The 19,043-nt window shown below is 44.9% G+C and overlaps 1 protein-coding gene across 2 annotated transcripts in view; it reads right to left on the bottom strand.

Annotated features, from left to right (window-relative positions):
* LOC138566892 (titin homolog) overlaps positions 1-17,881 on the bottom strand; it is a 635,448-nt gene extending 617,567 nt beyond the window's left edge. Inside the window, exon 1 of one of the 2 annotated variants that reach the window (XM_069644618.1) lies at positions 17,744-17,881. The gene's annotated coding sequence lies outside the window, so the exon portion shown is untranslated. Of the gene's footprint in view, positions 1-17,685; positions 17,705-17,743 lie in introns of those variants that run through there. The other variant, XM_069644619.1, reaches the window with a different exon arrangement.
* Positions 17,882-19,043: the final 1,162 nt, after the last annotated feature.

Here is a 19,043-nt window from a genome sequence, read left to right as displayed (position 1 = left end):
AAGACTACCATTTCCCATGCCATTGATGCGGTGGCGCCACTCACCTTCAAAAAAGCCAAAAAAAGCATGCCAATGCATGGTTCACCCAGGAGCTCTTAGATCTACGCGCAGCTAAAAGGGTTGCATTATCGAACTGGAAAAACAACCTCAAGGAGACAACCCTAGCAGCCTTCAAAGCTCTACCTAAATACTATAATATTTCCATCATCAAAGCCAAATCCGCTTCCTACAACTCCAGAATCTCTAGTGCCAAATCAGGAATTAAAGAAATATTTGCCATCTTAAGGGAGTTGAAGAACCCCGCCCCTCCGCCCCCCCACCCTCCTAAAGGATGAAGCGTGGTGTAACAATATTCAGGCAGCCATGTTGGATAAACTTGACACATTGCACGCGAAAATCCTCGCCCACCAACGAGCAATCTCTAATCTTATAGCCATAGCAGCCCTTCCCCAACGTCCACCCAGTCTCGCTCTCCGATGTTTGAATTCAAAGACGTGGCAGTCTCTGAAGTCATCACACTTCTTAAATCCATCAAAGCGTCCAAATGCACAGGAGACGCATGCCCAGCACAAGTCATCAAGGACTGCGCTGCCTCCCTTGCCCCTCTCATCACAGCATTCATCAATGCCTCCTTCCAGTCAGGCCACGTCCCTACTGGACTCAAAGAAGCGTGGGTTTGTCCGCTCCTAAAAAAAACCTACCCTTGACCCCTCGGTCCCAAGGACTATAGGCCCATCACCACCGTCCTCTTCCTACTTAAAATATTTGACAAAGCGGCTTATCTGCAAGTGCAAAAATTCTTAGAAGACAACCACCTCCTTGTTCTCGTCAGGCAGGCTTTCAGCCACGACATGGCACTGAAACAGCCCTCTTCGACCTTAAAAAACAAATGGATGACCTCAGAGACGCTGGCAAACCAGCGCTCCTTCTCCTACTGGACCTATCGGCCGCTTTTGACCTGGTAGATCACAATACTCTGTGCCACCATCTCACTACCGCTGCCAACTTCTCGCCTAGTGCCTGCAGCTGGATAACCTCCTTCCTTCAGGAGAGAGCAATGAAGGTATTCTCTGAATCCTCATCTGCCACACCTAGCATCATTAAATGCGGTGTTCCCCAGGGTTCATGCATTGCTTCTACCCTGTACAACCTTTTTACCAGACCCCTGTTCAAAATCCTGGACGCCCTGGGCATCTTGTACACAAACTATGCAGATGGCACCGTACTCATACCCCTATCGGGCGATTGCGCATCAGATTCAAACACCCTAAATTCAATCTACTCCACAATCCAATCCTGGATGGCAGATAACTGGTTATGCCTCAATAGCGAGAAAATTGAACTTCTGCTGATTGGATCCCCCCCGTCCACGCTGGACAAGCAATACAACTGCTTCTCTGTTGACAATATTTCCATTACGGTGTCCCAGGCGATCAAAACTTTAGGCGGTCACCTTGAACCTACCCTTACCATGGAAAGGCAGTTTAAAGCCATTGTACCCTCCTCGGCCTATCATTCTAAACTTATCAATTCAGTTAGGTCATTCCTCTCCCAGCAAAATTGTCTCACCATTGCGAGGGCAATAATTGTCTCAAGACTGGATTACTGCAACGCCCTTCTTGTTGGAACGTCAGCAAAAAACATAGCTAAATTACAAGTTGCTCAAAACAACGCCCTCAGGGCCTCCACGGGTCTCTCACGCAGAGAACACATATCAGGACTCAGGAGGCAGGTTCACTGGCTCCCAGTCAAGGAGATAATTATTTTCAAGTCCCTTGCACTTACCCACAAGTGTCTCCACGACCTGGCTCCTCCTTACCTTGCCCAGAGGATCTCCAAACCCTTCTCCTCCAGGCCTTCCAGAACGCCCTACACCAACATGATCACCGTTCCCAAAAACTCTCAAAATTCGTGCTGGCAGAAGCAGCTTCCCTACTCAGGCTGCTCACAACTAGAACTCCTTATCACCACACATCGGACTGATCGGCTCTCATGCAGTCTTCCGTAAGGCTATCAAAACTCTGCTCTTTGTCTGAATTAAACCTGCTTTGACTACCTCAGTGCCAGTGACTATGTAACCCTGTCACAAGTATGCTGTATTACCGTGTACCATGTCTAAGAACCTTTCCATGGGCAGCATTCATGTAACCCAGAATTAAGCCTTCCTAAGCTCCTCTTTCAGTGCCTCTATGCCTAAGGGCTGCAGTGCGCTCTACAAATCTAAATAAATGTTTTTATAAAGTAAGGTATACTTTGAACGGCGTGCAGTATTGTGGGGTAGCTTTAAAATTGAGCCACTCCCTAACATTAACATACCGGACATAGATTTGTTAAGTAGCAGGTTTTCCGCTACTTTGTATCCCCATGAGCAGACATTGACAGAATAATCTACCACTTCTTAGGGCATTTCAGAATACTATGACCGGTTTGGTCATAATGTTGAATTCCTAAGAATGGATAAGATTAGATGCTGTGTTACTTTGGAACACTATGTCCCGTTTAGATACAACAATTTGTTTCTTTATGAATGGATAAGGGAGATGATGTCCACCTTAAAATGGCTATCGGATTATGTTACCGATTAGGAGTTCTCATATTGACATGTTGATACACATGTTCACGTGACGAGGCTCCCACTTGATCCCCAGTCACCTGATTATTTACTCACACATACTTGGTTCCCAGATTAGACTTGCCGATGGGGGACGCAGACATTGGTATCCACAGCAAAGTAGTGGAGTGGAGGCATGTACACAAAAGGAGTTTGATTAGTCAGCCATTGCTGATGTATATATACACCGCTCGTACTTACAATATAAGATGTGGGACACTTTGAAGGAACCGGATACATAGATTGTGTTTATTGCTTTGTAGAAAAAGTCCCTTGGCAGTGTATGATGACACACTGAAGAACTATTGATGCTAGAGTACAAAATGAAAAGTGGTTGATTGTTGGAGTCCTACATTCGTGGGATAGGAAGGTTGCGGTGAGAACAGTTCCACGTTATACATATGAGTGAACCGATCATCTTTCTTACCGTTCCCAGAACCTTGCTACCGGCCTTCACTTAAGATTGGAACAAGTTTAAGAGGCTAGGTAGGCTTGTGAAGGGTCTCACTATATGTTATTTTGTCAATTAAGGCACTGGCCAAATGGACAACACACAAAGGCTTGTTCACAGTACACCATTATATCTAATCTGTACACCCCCTGGCATGTCGATACAGGCGATAGGTATACAATTCACAACATTTGCACTGTATTGAACAGGACGTAAACAGTGTTATGTACATAGAGCACTGTTCTTTTTTTATTATTTGTTTTGTGGATCTTTCTCCATAGTGTTATCTGCTCCCGAAGAAGGGGAAAGTATCCCCGAAATGCATAGTGCACTTTTTTTGGCCTCCTCTTGAGCATTACATAATAAAAGTCACAATTACTTCAATAAAGTCGTATACTTTGAATAGGTCATTGGAGATAAAATATGGAAGTCTTGAATGTGTATTAATAATATTTGTCTGTTCAGCATTTAGGTGTGCAGGGGACAGAGGTGTCCATAAATTGGACACTTTTTTGGGGTATTATATTACGATTGCATGTAAGGGTCATTATTCCTCCTCTGCACCCAAACAGTTGTTAAGACTTCCTTAAACTACAAACATTAGCAGGTGTGCACTGATCGTTAGATTACAGCCAGGAAAGCTAATGGAATGAGGATTATGATGGACATATTCTCCAGCTGCAGTATCAGCAAGGAAAGGACTCATGAGAAGATAAAGAAAAGCCCCTTTGCACCTACAGGAGCCAGAGTTTTACTACCCAAAGGATGATAAAAAAAAAAGATGTGGGACATTTGATATTCTACCCACCGTCTGGAGATTGCGGTCACATGACCTGGAGTGTGGATGAACATATAAAGAATGCAGTTCACCCGAGGGGTGACAAAGATTTAGATCTCGAAGAAAAAACAAAAAAACAACAACAAAAAAAATACACAGCAGTCTAAAGAGAAGATGAAGACAATTGAAGGAGAGAATATGGTGGACGAAGAACGACCGGGGGTGGGGGGGGAAATGTAGAGGAGCATGTGAATGCTTTCTCACTTGTTCCCACCCCCTCACCATCATCATATTGGACTAGAAGGAGAAGAGCATTAAATGGGACCCCCTGTGTTGTCCCTATACTGCAGCGAGTGGATGAGCGACGGTATGCATTCAGACAGGAATACAGAATGTACCCCCGCACTGAGCAAGTGGAGGATGCCACATACACAGATGTCAGCATGCACCCATGGTGCGCTAAGTGAAACCTGCCGAGCGTAAATCGATGTCAAATAGAAGATATATGAATCTATGCTGAAATGATATGAAAATACTTAAGATAAACATGTACCTGAAGATAAAGTAATCATGGATACAAAGAAGATAAAGTAATTTACTGGCTAAAAACTGTAAATATGCAGTAACACAAAGTAGAAAAGACATAAGATATATTTTGGCTAGGACAGCCATGATAGGAAAATGGTCACCGGCTCATGTCAGATTTAACTAAGCAACCTCAGAAACAGAACGAGGCTACAGAATCAGGAGATGCCGGAGAACAACTCTGTGTGCAAAATTGAGATGAGTCTATGTTGGCCAAGGATGAATGATGCTATTTTAAGGGAATAAGCACAGGGCACAAAGGAAGGTACACGGATAAGCTCTGAATGGGAGATATACTTCTCATAGATTGAAAACATTTGCAAGAGCCAAGTATTGGACAATGAAAGGGTAAGAAGGTCATATTAGATGGAGTGAGCAAGTCTCCAGAGGTCAAGAGGAGCAACTATACCCAGCATAAATTCAATCAAATAGCATTAAATGGAAGGTCGAAAGGGACAAATTGTGATCTCCTAACACGCGATTCAGAACTCGAAAACAAGGGCTATTCGTTACACCTCAGATGAAGATAGTGGTGTGCTTACACTCCCTTGAATGTTCTAGGGCAGTGAGCAGGCTACAAGGTCAACTACAGAGGAAGACTTTGGCATATGTTCTACCAATGAAAGATGGACTAATTGGGAAAACAGGGAGTAGTCTGTGTGATTCAAACTGCTACGTTTACGTGCTGCAAATCCAATGTTGGGTAAGGATGCCAACCAATCAGTGGTTCTGGGGGACAACCGAATTGCATATACCAACCTGCTGCCTTCTTGTTTGTTAAATCAGTACTATATGGATTTAGAGGTAGTTCAAGGCGTGCCCTACAGATAAGGGGCAGCCAATGATGCCCTAATCCTTATATGTTCTACAAGTAGATGTGTTCCCTTAACCAATCCCTCCTCTCAATAGGTTTTGCACTTTGCCATGTAGGATGACGTCACAGATTATGCACAAAGGGGTAGAATACCCTTGTATAATCAAGGTTAGGCGAGTGTGCATGCATCAGTTCAATCATTGACATGCCTCCCTACTTTATGAAATGAGATTAAAGTAGTGTTTTGCCATATTCCTCAAGTCTGTCCGGTTATTTGTTCTGCAATCTTTATTGTTCATTCTGTCTAGCACAAAACACGCTTCAAGGTGCTAGAGCACACTGGCAGCTGGCATGCCAACTAGATGGAGGTGCTGATGTTAGTATGCCTCAAGAGTGCCGACAGTGGGCATAGCCCACTGAGGATGCTGGCAGGGAGTATGTATCAATACCTTAGCTGTGTGGGTATGCCTAATCTGGGTGTTTCTGTTAGGTGGCACACCTCTGTTTGACTATGCTGGCAGTGGGCATGCCTTAACAGGTGGCAGCAGATAGCTAGCATGCCTCTTATGAGAAATGAGCTTGCTCTCTGTTGCGGACAATGAGCCTGCCTCAGCTTTTCGGTGCTAATAGTTGGCATGAGTTGGTTGGGACACATTATTGGGGTCATACCTCAGAAGGTAAGCTCTAGCAGCAGGCATTCCTCAAACGGCAATCGATGACCATGGGAATTCCAGAGCCACAGGGTACCTGCAAAGGGCATACTTCGATTGGTACTATGGGACAGTGGGAACTTGGTGCAACACCTTTTCAAATGGAGTACAAAGGAGGAGTCATGAAATTGGGGTCATGAACTAAATCTCTTTGGGAGGGGGTTGGGAAGAGGCTAAACTGTGCCATATACGTGCTATAACCTGTACACCTAACAACATTTACAACACATTTAGTTGATGATTTAAGAGCATGAAGCCAGTAGCAGTTCAAAATCTGTCTATAGCTTTATTAAACTTTCACAATTACATATACAACATCACAAGAGATATAAAATAGAATGTCCATAGCATTTTCTTCAAAAAAGACATCTCATTACCTTAATTCATTATTACAATAAATCCCCTTACGAGTTTAACCTTTTACAACTACATAAACACATATTTAAGGGCAAATAGTACAATTCAGAACCAAAAAAAGAAGGTATTCATTCGCTTATCTTGATACATAAATTATTCATGTAGAATCGCCTTTATGAATCTCACTCCACCTATCGATAAGGACAACAGATTACCTTCCCATAGCCTATTCCACAAGGACTCAAATTGTAGAGGCCTACATCTGACAGAAAGTGGACAAAGTATTTGCATCGAAGATCGTAAGTTCCGATACATTATTGGATCAGATGTTTCCATAAATCCCATTTTACAAAAAAAACAAAAAAAATAAATAAATAAACCAGGTTTGCTTGCTGCTTGGTATTCTGACAATTCTTTATGTTATTAATCTCCCCAATAAGCAGTAAATGTTTTCGAAATCTCAAGATCATGTTCCTAAACCTGCATTGGGGTACTTGATTAGCTAAGGTGGTAGAATAGCCAGTCTCTTCTTAGTGGCAGCCAGATCACCATAAAGTGAGTAAGTGCCAAGCATAGACTTTGTCGTAATCCAATCCGAGTCCCACAATCTGTTTTTTTTAATTTTGTTCAGGTTTGTTCCCTGGTAGCAGTCACAAAGGAAAGCATTCGATCAAAGTACTCTATAAGCCAATTTAGGTCCCTGCCAATGTCTTCAGTTAGAATGCAATTCGCATACTCATACCTGGAAATCTTATGTGGAATAATTTATAAAATAACAATGAACTCCGTTGCACATGGGCCTGGAGTGATGTCGACCTTATCGCGGTGATGGATGTAGAAGTCAGCAGATCAAGCACTTTCTTCCACAGGATTCCCTGCAAGACCTTGAATCTATACCAATACCCTAGGTTCAAAATTCCCCAGGCCATTACATATGCCTGGTACTACCCTGGCGTTGTAAACCTTTGAGGGGGAAATTGGAGAGGAATCAGAATATCAACTTGATACACTTCAACTGTGCTGCATAAAATAGGATTTTGCCCTTCAAAAGATCGTATAATTGACTTCATTCTAGTGTAAAACTGAAAGCCCAGAAAGGTCACGTGGTTGGTCAAATCGTGGGTGCCATCTTCGATCTTCCATTTAAACTCATAGGGCAGCCATAAAAATCCATGAAGCCGGCAAATTTCTTTAACAGATGCTGAAGACCAATGGGAGTTTGACCAATAAGGATGACGTCCGCATAACAGAGCCTTGTCATTTCTGTATTCCCCAATTTGGGTGGAGAATTGCCGGTACCCATGAATGTTCCCATATCGGACACAAAGGTACAACAAGCAGGGCGCGAACACGCAGCCCTGCCTCAAGTCTCTGTGTGTCAGGATTCTATCAGAGAACATGCCCTGGGGATTCAAGTGGACTCTGATGTGCGGTGCTATTAGAACATTTAACAGCCTCACTGGAATAACCCACATTTAAAATTTCCTCCAACGTAGGGATCTGTAAACAAGGCTGATCTTTGGTAAATTGTTACAAGATATATTGACTTATAGTTCCCTCTCGAAACTTTGCCTTGTGGGCTTGTAATATAAAGCCATTTAATTTTGTTCCTACATGTCCATCGCTGGTTGGATTTTTCCTTAATGATCTTATTAGCACAGGATCATTCCTCCAAGTCCCTCAACAAGATCGGAGCAAATATCCTACTATTGATGCCAAGTAATAATATATCGGTAGTTGGTAGCAATGGTACGGTCTTCCTTCTTAAAAATTGGCACCACGTAGGCCATGTGCCAAGAATTGGGGATCCTATTCTGAATAACATTATGTGAATAGGGTTAATAACCTCTATGATGGAGCCTTTTTTTTATTTTTAAAACACATTGTTTGGTCATCAGGGCGTGCAGCATCAGAGTTTTTCAGATGCATGATTAGGATTTCAATAGTTTCCCCCATCTATGCTGATCTCCTACATAACGAGGGTGTAATCCAGATGTGTTCCCAAGGTCTTTGTTGATGTTACATAGATCTGGCAAAAGGGCTGTAACCACGGGCCTTCACTTATAACGTTAGTTAGCTGGGAGACTTGCCGTAATTGAGATTGTTTAGTCAATGACAAGGAATCCCCCTCCTCCTTTTTAATAAGAATTTGCAACACGACTGAACTGTCAGTGAGCAACATTTTATACTTATGCTGTCGAAGCCATATTTTATAATTCTTTTTTAGAAGAATAGTTTTGAATCTAAACTGTTCCCCACCTATAGACATGCCCATCGCACAGCGGGCCCCTTACCTGCAGCAGGTTGGCGTCTTTATCAGAGACTGTGATTTAGCCTCGGGATGGGAAGGAGACTTCTCCTGCTGCAGCACCGGCAGGTTTCCCACAATGCTGTGGTACACCACGTGTCCTCCATGTTTGCTCAGCTGCATCAGGGTGGTGACCCTTCCAGCGTGCCATGCTCCTAGCCTGGTGCTACAGTTGCCATGGTGGTACGTTTATGCCACAGCAACCCGCAAGCAATAGAAGCTGGTCTCTGCAAGCCCTCAGCGAGCTGCTTGTAGGTTTTATCAAAATATGCCATTTTATTAAAGAAATTATATAAATAAAATACCCTGCTTGCCATACTCTAAGGAATTCCCTACCTAGTTTTAAAGGCTAAGGGAACATTATCTAGCATGGGGAAACTGGCCTTCACACTAAACAGCAAACATACAAACGAAATAAAATAGAAACACAATATAATAAACAATACCTGAATGTCCTTCTCCTGACCTGGGTAAGGTCCTTTCCCCAGGATTCAAAGTTAACTCCAAAATGTTAAGCAAAAGAAAGAAAAGCTTTTGAACCAGGTCTTGAAAGTTCAAAGTCAAAGAAAAAGTTCAAACAAAAAGAATCCACCGGTATCAAATCATTGTTCCTGGTTGAAAGATTCCCTTCCAGCAAAGAAATAGCAGTGATGGTAATCCTGGTTAGGATATAGTGTCTATTATTTCAGATAGTTTGCCACAGTCCAATAAAGTGCAATTTTCCTACTGTCAACAACATACAGTTCTTAATCAACATTTGGAGTTCGTTAGTTACAATATTACATTGGTATATGGATTAGGATACGCACAAATTTCCTCTTTTTAGAGTAGATTTTAGGGTTTAAAGATAGAGAAATGTATTCCCACATTACAGCACATGATAAAGTTCTTTACAATTAGGCACATGCAAGCCTCTTGAATTAGTTTCTGCCTTTACAATTTGTAACTAATATTATTGTTAGGTATATGGAAATGGTGTAGAAAAGCGTTCCCTCTTAATTAGGGACACACGACCACTCTGTTATACAGTCTTTCAACAATGGTGTTTAATGGCTTTAGATTCTCATGCAGGATTAGGTCTTTCATTGGATACACAAGCGCTACATTTCCATTGTTCATCAGACTTGGAAATTCAATGATCAGCTTTCACTCATAAAATATTGTGCGGGTCAAGGAGCTGGCTACAGTTACCAGCAAGGCTTACGAAGCATACTAGAACGCTGTGCTTCACTCACCGGCTTCATAAACACTGGTTTTGCAGATTGCACTGCTTCCCTGACTTACTTTTCTACGTCTGCTGCTTCTGGCTCGCTGGATACCCACATTCATTTACCAGCAAGTGTGTCTCCTGTCCGGCCATTTAACTTGGGAGGTCATTTTCCTCCCGAGACCCTCGACTTGCCACTTGCTTCTGGCCAGTCTCCTGCCCTTCCACAGCTCTGCAATCACAGCAATTAGGCTCACATGTGGAAAACTTTGACTTCTGCACGTCTTCTGCTGCACAGCCTCTGCACTTCAGACTGGTAGAACAGGACTCTCAGAACTTGTTATCTGCTGTCTTCACATTCCAGTGAACCTTCTGGTCTTCCACTTTCTCATGATTTGCCAGCATTGTGCTTCTTCTCCGCTACTACTACAGCCAGCCTTCCAGCTCCTTTTACTGAGAGGGCCTTTTATGTTTCACAGGTTCAACAATTTCTTCAGGTGTGGGCTAGTAGCCTTAAATGCCGATTACTGCAATGGCTACTAGGCTCAATTACCTGACTGCTACATCTGCATGCTTCTTTAGCCCCCTTCCTCCTCTCAATACCTCAAGGATTCTGGGACTTTAACAAAATTAGGTCTTTCCACTTCTGTAATGAGGGAAATAGGGGGGGGTTAGTCCCAGACCTCCTAGTCTGTGCCACTGACCCCCCCCCCCATGTGATCCTCCCGTACACCACCACCGGGGGTCGGGATCAGAAAGCGTCTGCCTTTCCACACAGACCACTCTTTGTACCAGTATCCACCAGGTCTAAATAAATGAACATCGCCTGCCACAGAATTGTGCTACGTCATCAGCTACACTGGCTCCCCTGTCAGTACTCTGCACTGTCCTGGTACCATGCTAAATCAGGGGAAGCGAGACTCATGCGCGGAGATGCATCAGAAGTGTCCTGGGTCCCACCCACTCTGGCTCTTTTTGGGATACCTCCCTTTACCATTGTACAGAACGGCCGAGTCGGACAAATCTCATTGGAACCAGGAAGAAAGGTAAATTACACAAGACACCTATATCGAATCTTGAGACTACATCTTAATTCTCCTTCCCCCCCACCCCTTATTTCATGGTCAGTTTGATGCCTTCTATTTTTCGGGAGTCTATGAAACTTCTTCTTGCTCACTAAAACACATTTAGTTGATGTAAGAGCATGAAGCCAGTAGCAGTTCCAAATAGGTATTTATTTACATGTAGGTATGCTTGTCAGAACAGAACATCTAGGCCACTTTTACAGGGCCTCTGAGGCATGGTATACTCCCAAACTTAGAATTCAGAAACAGTTGTGTAGGATTCTTGAGAGAAACTGGCAACTGAAATACGATATAAACACCTGCAACCTGTATAAGCAAGCTGTGCTCTCTTAACAGATGACAAAGCTAAATATTATGCTACTCAAATAACCAAAGCAGTCGGTGCTTCCAGAGTTACTTAGAGTAGCCAAAGAGCTTTTAGTCCATCCTATGGGAAACCCTGCTGTACCGCTTGATGCCCAATCTAGATGCGATGAAATTAGCACCTTTTTTCTCTGAAAACATTCTTAAGGGCATTAAAGATCGTCAAATTGTGGGGGGGTGAGGGGGGGAAGCTACCTCACAAATTCGTCCTAGCAGTGGCTCAGCCCTTCTTGGCAAATGCTTTTAAACTTGACCCAATATGCGAGGAAACTACTGGGATAGCTCCCTCAGATCTTAAATCAGCTACACCCTTTGATGAGATTCCTCTCAATACTATGAAAACTCTTCCTCAAAAGGACCATGGGTATTTTGACTGATGCACTACAATACTCTTTTTCAGCGGGCACTGTGCCATCTGCTCTCAAACATGCAGTAGTTGTGCCACTCCTACAAAAAAGCCAACATGGATCCTCGAGTGCCTGTTAACTTTAGGCCCATCACCTTGCTTCCAGCAATGATGAAGCTGATGGAGGCGGTGATTATGCCTCAGATTTCGGGATTCTTGGAAGATAACAACTGTCTTCATCCTTTTCAATCAGGCTTTCTTTTATCCTAAAAGGGGACGGAGTCCGTAATTATATCGTTGCTGGATGAGTTTGCGCTGCTCCCGGATCGGAGTACTTATTCTTCTGGATCTCTGCGGCCTTTGATACAGTCACGAAATTGTATTGCCTAGGCTGGAGCAAGCCGTTACGCTCACCTGGTCTCTGCGGAGGCATTGAGGCATGGTTGCAGCCATCCCAGGGTCGAGGTCGCTCGGGTCCGACTTCGCCCTCTGAGCTTATGTGGTAACTGGTGGTAATAGGTGATGGTGCTCGGAACTGCTCCTGCATGGAGAATAGGAGGAGTGAGTATGCCAGCTTGTGCGCCTGATCCCCTTCCAGACCCCTTCTCCCAAACCGTGGTGCCTGGAAAGTTCACCTGTTGATTAGTTTTGGCGAGCACTCCTTCCTGCTGCTTCTGACAGGGGCGCATGTATGATCTGGACCGAGTTCCTTCACTGGTCCCTTGCATGTGTTAGTCCAGTCCTGCTGCGACTAAGCCACTATACTTCAGGTTAGTGTTCCTGTTTGCCTGCGTCTTTCCTCATCTGTTTTTGTTGTATTGTAAAGTTTGTTGTCTTGTATTGCTGTCCGTTCCACTTTTGATGTTTGCTCTTTTGCCTTCTTCCCTTTCAGGTGATGTTGCCGGCCCGGCAGAAGCTATGGAGCTTGAGGCGGCAGCCGGAGGGAACGAGGAACGAAGCTGCAGCGGTACAGTAGCTGGTAATTGTTAACTAGGGGGCACGCAGAGTTCAAATGTGGTGCGGCCCTAGGACGGATGTTCTAACCTTGTCTTTCTTGTTCTTCACAGGGTCTGAGTTTGTGGATGCGGAGTGCGGTGCTACGGCGTTGGGATCAAGATCACTGGATGTCAAATGACTGCAGATGAAGCACCGGTTTCCTGGAGGTGAGTATGCAGGAGAATGCCTGGTTTTAAAGGTAAGTAAACTGGTCCAAGCGGCAGTTAGCGTCACGTTGCGCACGAGTGCACCGTAACGCGAAGCACCGGCCTTAAGGTTGGAGCAGCTTATATAGCTGAGCTTCTGAAGCCACACCCACCAGGTTCAGCCTGGCTGCCACACCCGATGAGTCAGCACATGAAGACCAGGCCTAGGGAGCCACTCCCGATGAGTCAGCACATGAGGATGTTCTCTGGAATAAAGGCTTTCAGCTCCTGGAAAGTTCTCGTAAAATAAAAGCACTCCTGCACTGAAATAAAGTAAAAGCACTCTTGCACTTAAATAAAGTGTTCCTGCTCACATCTCTATATGAGTCTGGTGCCAAATGCACCAGGACTGAGTCCAGCCAGGGCCCCTGTGTTTATGGGTCCCAAAGACTCATAAGTGAGTCAAGTGACCCATTGCCCCCATCACTAGATGGTGTGGTGTTTGTGTTCTGGGGCCGGTGGCCATGACTTACGCTGGTGTCACTGGCTCTCTCTTGGCATGGTTTATGTCTTTCTTGGAAGGCCGCTCCCAGACAGTATTCTTCAAAGTGTGTTGCTTCTGTTGAGCTGTCTTTTGGAGCCCGGCCTCAGCTCCCCTTTAGTTCAATTTGTATGTTCGAATGTTGGCTGACCTCATCACAGAATGCAGAGTACTCTATAAGCAGTTGATTTTTCGGATGGACTTTCCTCAAACTGCATCCCCCTATAAGCTGCGTGACTGTTTGCAGAAAGTGGGTTCCTGGATGGCGGCCATTTGGCTGCAATTAAATGGAAACAAGAAAGGAGGTACTGGTGGTTGGGTCCCAGGGAAGGGACCACCTCTGGAATTCACAATATTGACCAGATTCTCTTGGCCCTTGTCCTGCTCCTTCTGCTTTGGTCAAGAGTCTTGGTGTGAAACTGCTTCCCAACGGATCACGGGAACCCCAGACTTTTGCCATTTGTAGTGCTGGCTTTGAAAACTGAAAGCTCTGGAGGAAAATGGTCCCCTTGCTTCCCTCGGAAAACCACATTACATTTGTGACATCTACTAGAATGGGCTCCTTAGTAATGGTATTTATTTGGGACAACCGAAGTACCAGATCCAGCAACTGCAGGTCCTTCGGAATGCAGTAGTGTGACTGGTGCTCAAAGCTCCTCGGCTGACTCCTTCCATCGCTCTTCTTCATCAGCTGCTGGTGGGAGCGCAGATAGAGTTTAAGATTCTATGTATTGTCCATCGAGCCCTCCACAATGTTGGCCCTCAGTTTTTGAAAAAGAAACTGGAAAGGTATTTTCCTACAAGAAGTCTCCGTTCCGAAACGCAGGTTCTTCTTAAGATTCCTAAATTCGTTCGAAAGCGTCTGGGTGGCTGCTCTTTTTCAGTGCTGGTCCCCAGTCTGTGGAATGCTCTTCCATTTTATCCGAGAGATTTGGTTGAATACTTTCCTTCCAGGAAAGCATTAAAGACTCCTATGCAGCTTTCCATCTGCTTTTTAGCTCCCTGGGGTTTTATTTTCTGTGAGCTGCTCCCCCTCCCTCCTCCCCTCCCCGCCTAGATGCCTTTTGGACATAGTTTAATAATATTAATAGTAATGTCTTAGAAAGCTTCCAAGTGTGGCAAGTTGCCTGACAAAATATGATGTTGCTGCCCCCTTTGAATTTAGGTGTTTCCAAAGAAAATCCTGCATCCTGTCCAAATAGTAGTATAGGCTATGATTGTGAAACGTTTTCATTCTGCCTGTTAAAAAAAACACATCATGTGGCTTGTCTAAATATGCCAGGTCCTCCCTCTTTTAAATTAGGTATGCACAAAGAAATTCAGAGATGCGTATGCGTCCCAAAAAAGGTTTCATACTGCGTGTGCCCAAAGAGCGTCATAATGATTGCCTCAACGTTACACAGGGGCACCCCCCTGTTTAAGTTAGGTGTGCCCAAAGAAAATGCTCAGTCCTGTCTAACATATACTAGCATTGCCATTGTAAATCATGTATATGTTGCTTGTGCCTAAATAACATCATGAGGCTTGCCTCAACAATATATGCCACTGATGCTGGGAGTATTAGATTCTTCAGAGTGATGAGATGAGCGAGAAAGAGTGAATGAACTGTGAGTGGAACATGAGTTATTGAGAGCAAGTGTTCGAGAAAGAAAGCAATGCTTTTATTGCATTTTTACATAAAGACAGTTATTAAGATAATTACACAAAAACAATGAACGCCATGACACGACAAACAAGTATGTACTACAGTTGTAAAATACATTAAATGTGTCTTGCTGGGCACATGTGGGACTGAGCAATGAGAGAGATTTATTTCCGGCACCTGAGCAAACTGTGCCTACCAGGGCCGTTGTTCCCGGCAGGTCAGACCCGCCGTGCGCTACGGCACCAGCAGGCACAGTTGTAGTCTGCCGGTCTGGAAAGGGTTATGGTAGGTTGCTAGGTCCAGCACCCTTATTTCCGGACCGGCAGACTTCTAATGAGGCCCAGTGTGTTGTTGACATGGAGTGTGTCAGTGGGACAGGTATGAATGCCCAACTGTGAAACCGAGTGTGACTCTGTAAATTACATTATGTGTTTAATTGTGACAGCCTGACAATGAGTGTAGTACAGTTGTTGGAACAGTTGACATCTTGTGTGGTACCGAGTGTGTGTGTGACTGAAAATGCACGTGTGTATCTGATAGTGTGTGTGACAATGAATGTGACACTGTTACAGTGAATGTGACAGTGTGTGTATGCCAGCGAGCATGACAGGGTGGATGTAACTGGGTACGAGTGTGCGACAGTGTGGATGAGTGACAATGTGACTGTAATAGTGAGTACGGGACTACGAGTGCTTCCCTGCGAATGGGCGTGTGCGACTGTGTGAGAGAATGTGAGTGTGTCTCTGTGTGTGGCTAACACGGAGTGTGTGAGTGTTAATGTGTGGGACAATGAGTGTGAGTGCTACGGTGTATGTGACAGTGTTTGGCTGAGTGCATGATAGAGAGGGAGTGTGATTGCGAGACAGCGTGTGATTATGTGCGACATTGAGCCATCGTGTGTGTGCATTTAAGAAGAGATACAGCGTGTGGTGTGGGTGAGTGCGAGATACGTGCAGTAAGTCTGAGTGAGAGACAGTGATATAGCATGTGCGAGTGACATTATGGGGTGAGTGAAAGTGTGTGAGATCGATAGAGGGGCACTAATTGGAGCAGTGTCTGCGAGTGCGACATTGAAAGTGTGTTAATTTGGCAGTGAATGTGTGTGTGTGTGTTTAATACATTGTGTGAGAATGTGTGACAGTGTATCTGACAGCTAAACAGCATACACGAGTTTATGGCACAGTATGTACATTTGTGACACTGACAGCGAGTATGTGACATTGAGTTTGTGATAGTGTGTATGAGAGTTAGAGACACTGAATGTGACAGTGTGTGTGAGACAGTGTGCAACAACCCAAATGTGACAGTGTGTCAATGAGCCAGTGTATGTGAATGTGTGATGTTGCACAGAGTGCTTGAATTCGTGAGTTGGGTAACATTTCGTTGTAATTCTACATGTAAATGTTCCATTCTTGGATTAGTAGGAGGTCAGGTGATCGCACAAAATAAGACGCGAACTTTCTTTAAAATGGTTTGGTGAGGCAGGCGTTAGTGCGTGGCTCATGTGTGAATGAGACGCGCTATTGGGTTGAAAAAAAAGGCGCAGCACGTGCTGCAGCTGGGGAGCCGCCAATGGTCAGAAGCTATGATTTATCTACGAGATTTGGCGGTTAGCATAGCTCGGGTTCCGGTGCTGCTGGAAGGTGGCATGTCAGCCGATTTGGTTTTGTTGAATGTGGGTTTACCTTGGCTGGGAGGTGCTAGGAGCACTTTCGTTTCCCGAGCATTGAGCTCAGAGGAAAACAACTGGAAAGACTGCTGTGAGAAAACGAAACCGAAACTAGAGATGCAGGATCTCGTGACCAAAATGTTCTTTACAAACATGCACACTGAAGGAGGCACACACTGCGTTGCTATCTGAAGGACCCTACTGGGAAACGGGTATGGTTCATGCACACTGAAGGAGAGACACACTGCGTTGCTATCTGAAGGACCCTACTGGGAAACGGGCATGGTGCATGCACACTGAAAGAGGCACACACCGAGGGTCGGACTAGGGCATGAAATTGTCTCAGGCACCAATGAAAAGTGGCCCACAGTTGCAAATGGTAATTCACTTATTTTGTGACTGAGTGAGTAGTACCCAAGTGGATGGTTTTTGATAAAAGGTGATGCAAATTGTACATCCCAAAGAATGTGTATTTAGTAACAGTGGTCAACAGTACTGGTGATGCAATTTATTAAGCTGGCGCACTTTGGCACACAAAAAACCTAGCACATACCAGCATTTTGTGTTTCGAGCATTGCCCCATAGGCCAGTCCAAAAGAGGAAGACATGGGTGCATTGACACTGAAAGAGGCACACACTGTTACCATTTGAAGGACCCTGCTGGGAGGCAGGCGTGGGTGCATTCACACTGAAAGAGGCACACGCTGGTACCATCTGAAGGACCCTGCTGGGAGGCAGGCATGGGTGCATTCACACTGAAAGAGGCACACGCTGGTACCATCTGAAGGACCCTGCTGGGAGGGAGGCATGGGTGCATTCACACTGAAAGAGGCACACGCTGGGAGGCAGGCATGGGTGCATACAGTTATAAGTGGACCTTCTGAACTTTATGGGAGAGTGACACTCGTTTTGATTTAAACAAACAGATAATTAAGCAACCCACGGCATCAGAAAGTGAAGATATTTCACGAAACTAAGGAGGTTATGTAAACTCTGATATGGACTCCATAAAATAACGGATCTTGAAGAGGGACCAAGTGTATGCGCCAAGTAAAAGGGGTTATTCCACGTACCTTTCATCCCTGGGCAGTAAGCAAGCATTGCTGCAAGAGGAGAGACACTTCTACGTACCTCAGCGCGCGTTGACGGCAGCTGCCGACAGGTGATGAAAATCAGGCTGCTGTGTACCGCACCACTCCCACCCTGGCGCATGCAGCTCCCAGAGCAGAACACACGGACGGGAAATTGACTACCTCCAGCACTGGCTTTTAAGAAAGGGTGTGTGTGGAGGCTGGGGGAGGAGAGTGCAACTGATCAGAAGTCCCACCCATGTTTACTGAACACGATGGAAAAAAGCGAAAGACATTGTGTTTATCTTGGACAAACGGCAAACCAAATGTGCTACATGCCTATGCAGTGGGGAAGTGGAGATGAATGGATATAAGGGCGGGGGTGTGGCAATATCGCCCGCCTTCCCCCTCCCTCTAGGTAGGATTACCTTTGCTCCATGGATATATGCAAGGGGTCTGCAACCTGTGGCTCTCCAGTTGTTTTGTAATACAGCTCCCATGATCCCTCATCCTTGACAATGCTGGCTAGTGCTGATGGGAGATGTAGTCTAAAACATTTGTTGAGCCAAAGCTGCAGACTGGACATTTTCTGAGTTGATGAGTGTGTGGGGACCGCTTCCAGTGTGTAGGAACAGCTTCCAGGGTGCAAGGGATGTAATCAATGATAATTTATGTGTCACTCTTGATGTCAAATGATCCACTGCTTACCTGTTCGGTGGAGGCATTGGTCAGTTGCATAGGGCAGCAGTTTGCAACATGTGCCTTGTTAGACAAGTTGGACTACAGCTCCCATAAACCCTAGCCAGCATAGTCAATTGCCAAGGGTTCATGGGAGCTGTAGTCTTAAATAATCACCCAGGTTGGTGATCCCTGGGGTTCAGTGAGTTTTGCCAGCTCTGCAATGAATATTGCACAGTAGTTAGCCATTCCATGAAATAGGAGCAATTGCAAGACTTAATGTCTTTGGATAAACTGCACAAAAACTCTAGACTCCCGTGAAGTGGAAAAGGTCGCTTTAATGTGACAGGCTACAGCTTACAAATGAAATGCTAACAAGGCTCTGTGGCCTTACAGATCGTAAAAAATGTACCAAAAATAATGAAATACTTCATTAATTCCTGTCCCTTGCTCTCACGCTTCTTCCTCTCTTTCTCCCCCATCTTCTCCCCGCGGCCATGGCCCTCCTTCTTCTTTATCCCTTCACCCTTCTTGTACCCCCCAGGCTAGCCTGTCCATGCAAACAGCGCTACACCCTCCTTTATCATGCTAATACCCCTTTTTTATTCCCCTCAGCCATCCTCCAAAGAACTGTGTCCCTGGCACCCAGAAAAACCCTCCCCCGAGGTTTTCTTTCTGCCCCA

This window comes from Ambystoma mexicanum, chromosome 2p (assembly GCF_040938575.1).
Source record: "Ambystoma mexicanum isolate Mex_15411 chromosome 2p, UKY_AmexF1_1, whole genome shotgun sequence".
NCBI classification, from domain to species: Eukaryota; Metazoa; Chordata; class Amphibia; order Caudata; family Ambystomatidae; genus Ambystoma; species Ambystoma mexicanum.
Note: the sequence above shows the minus strand (reverse complement) of the source record. Positions and strands in the feature narration are given on the sequence as shown.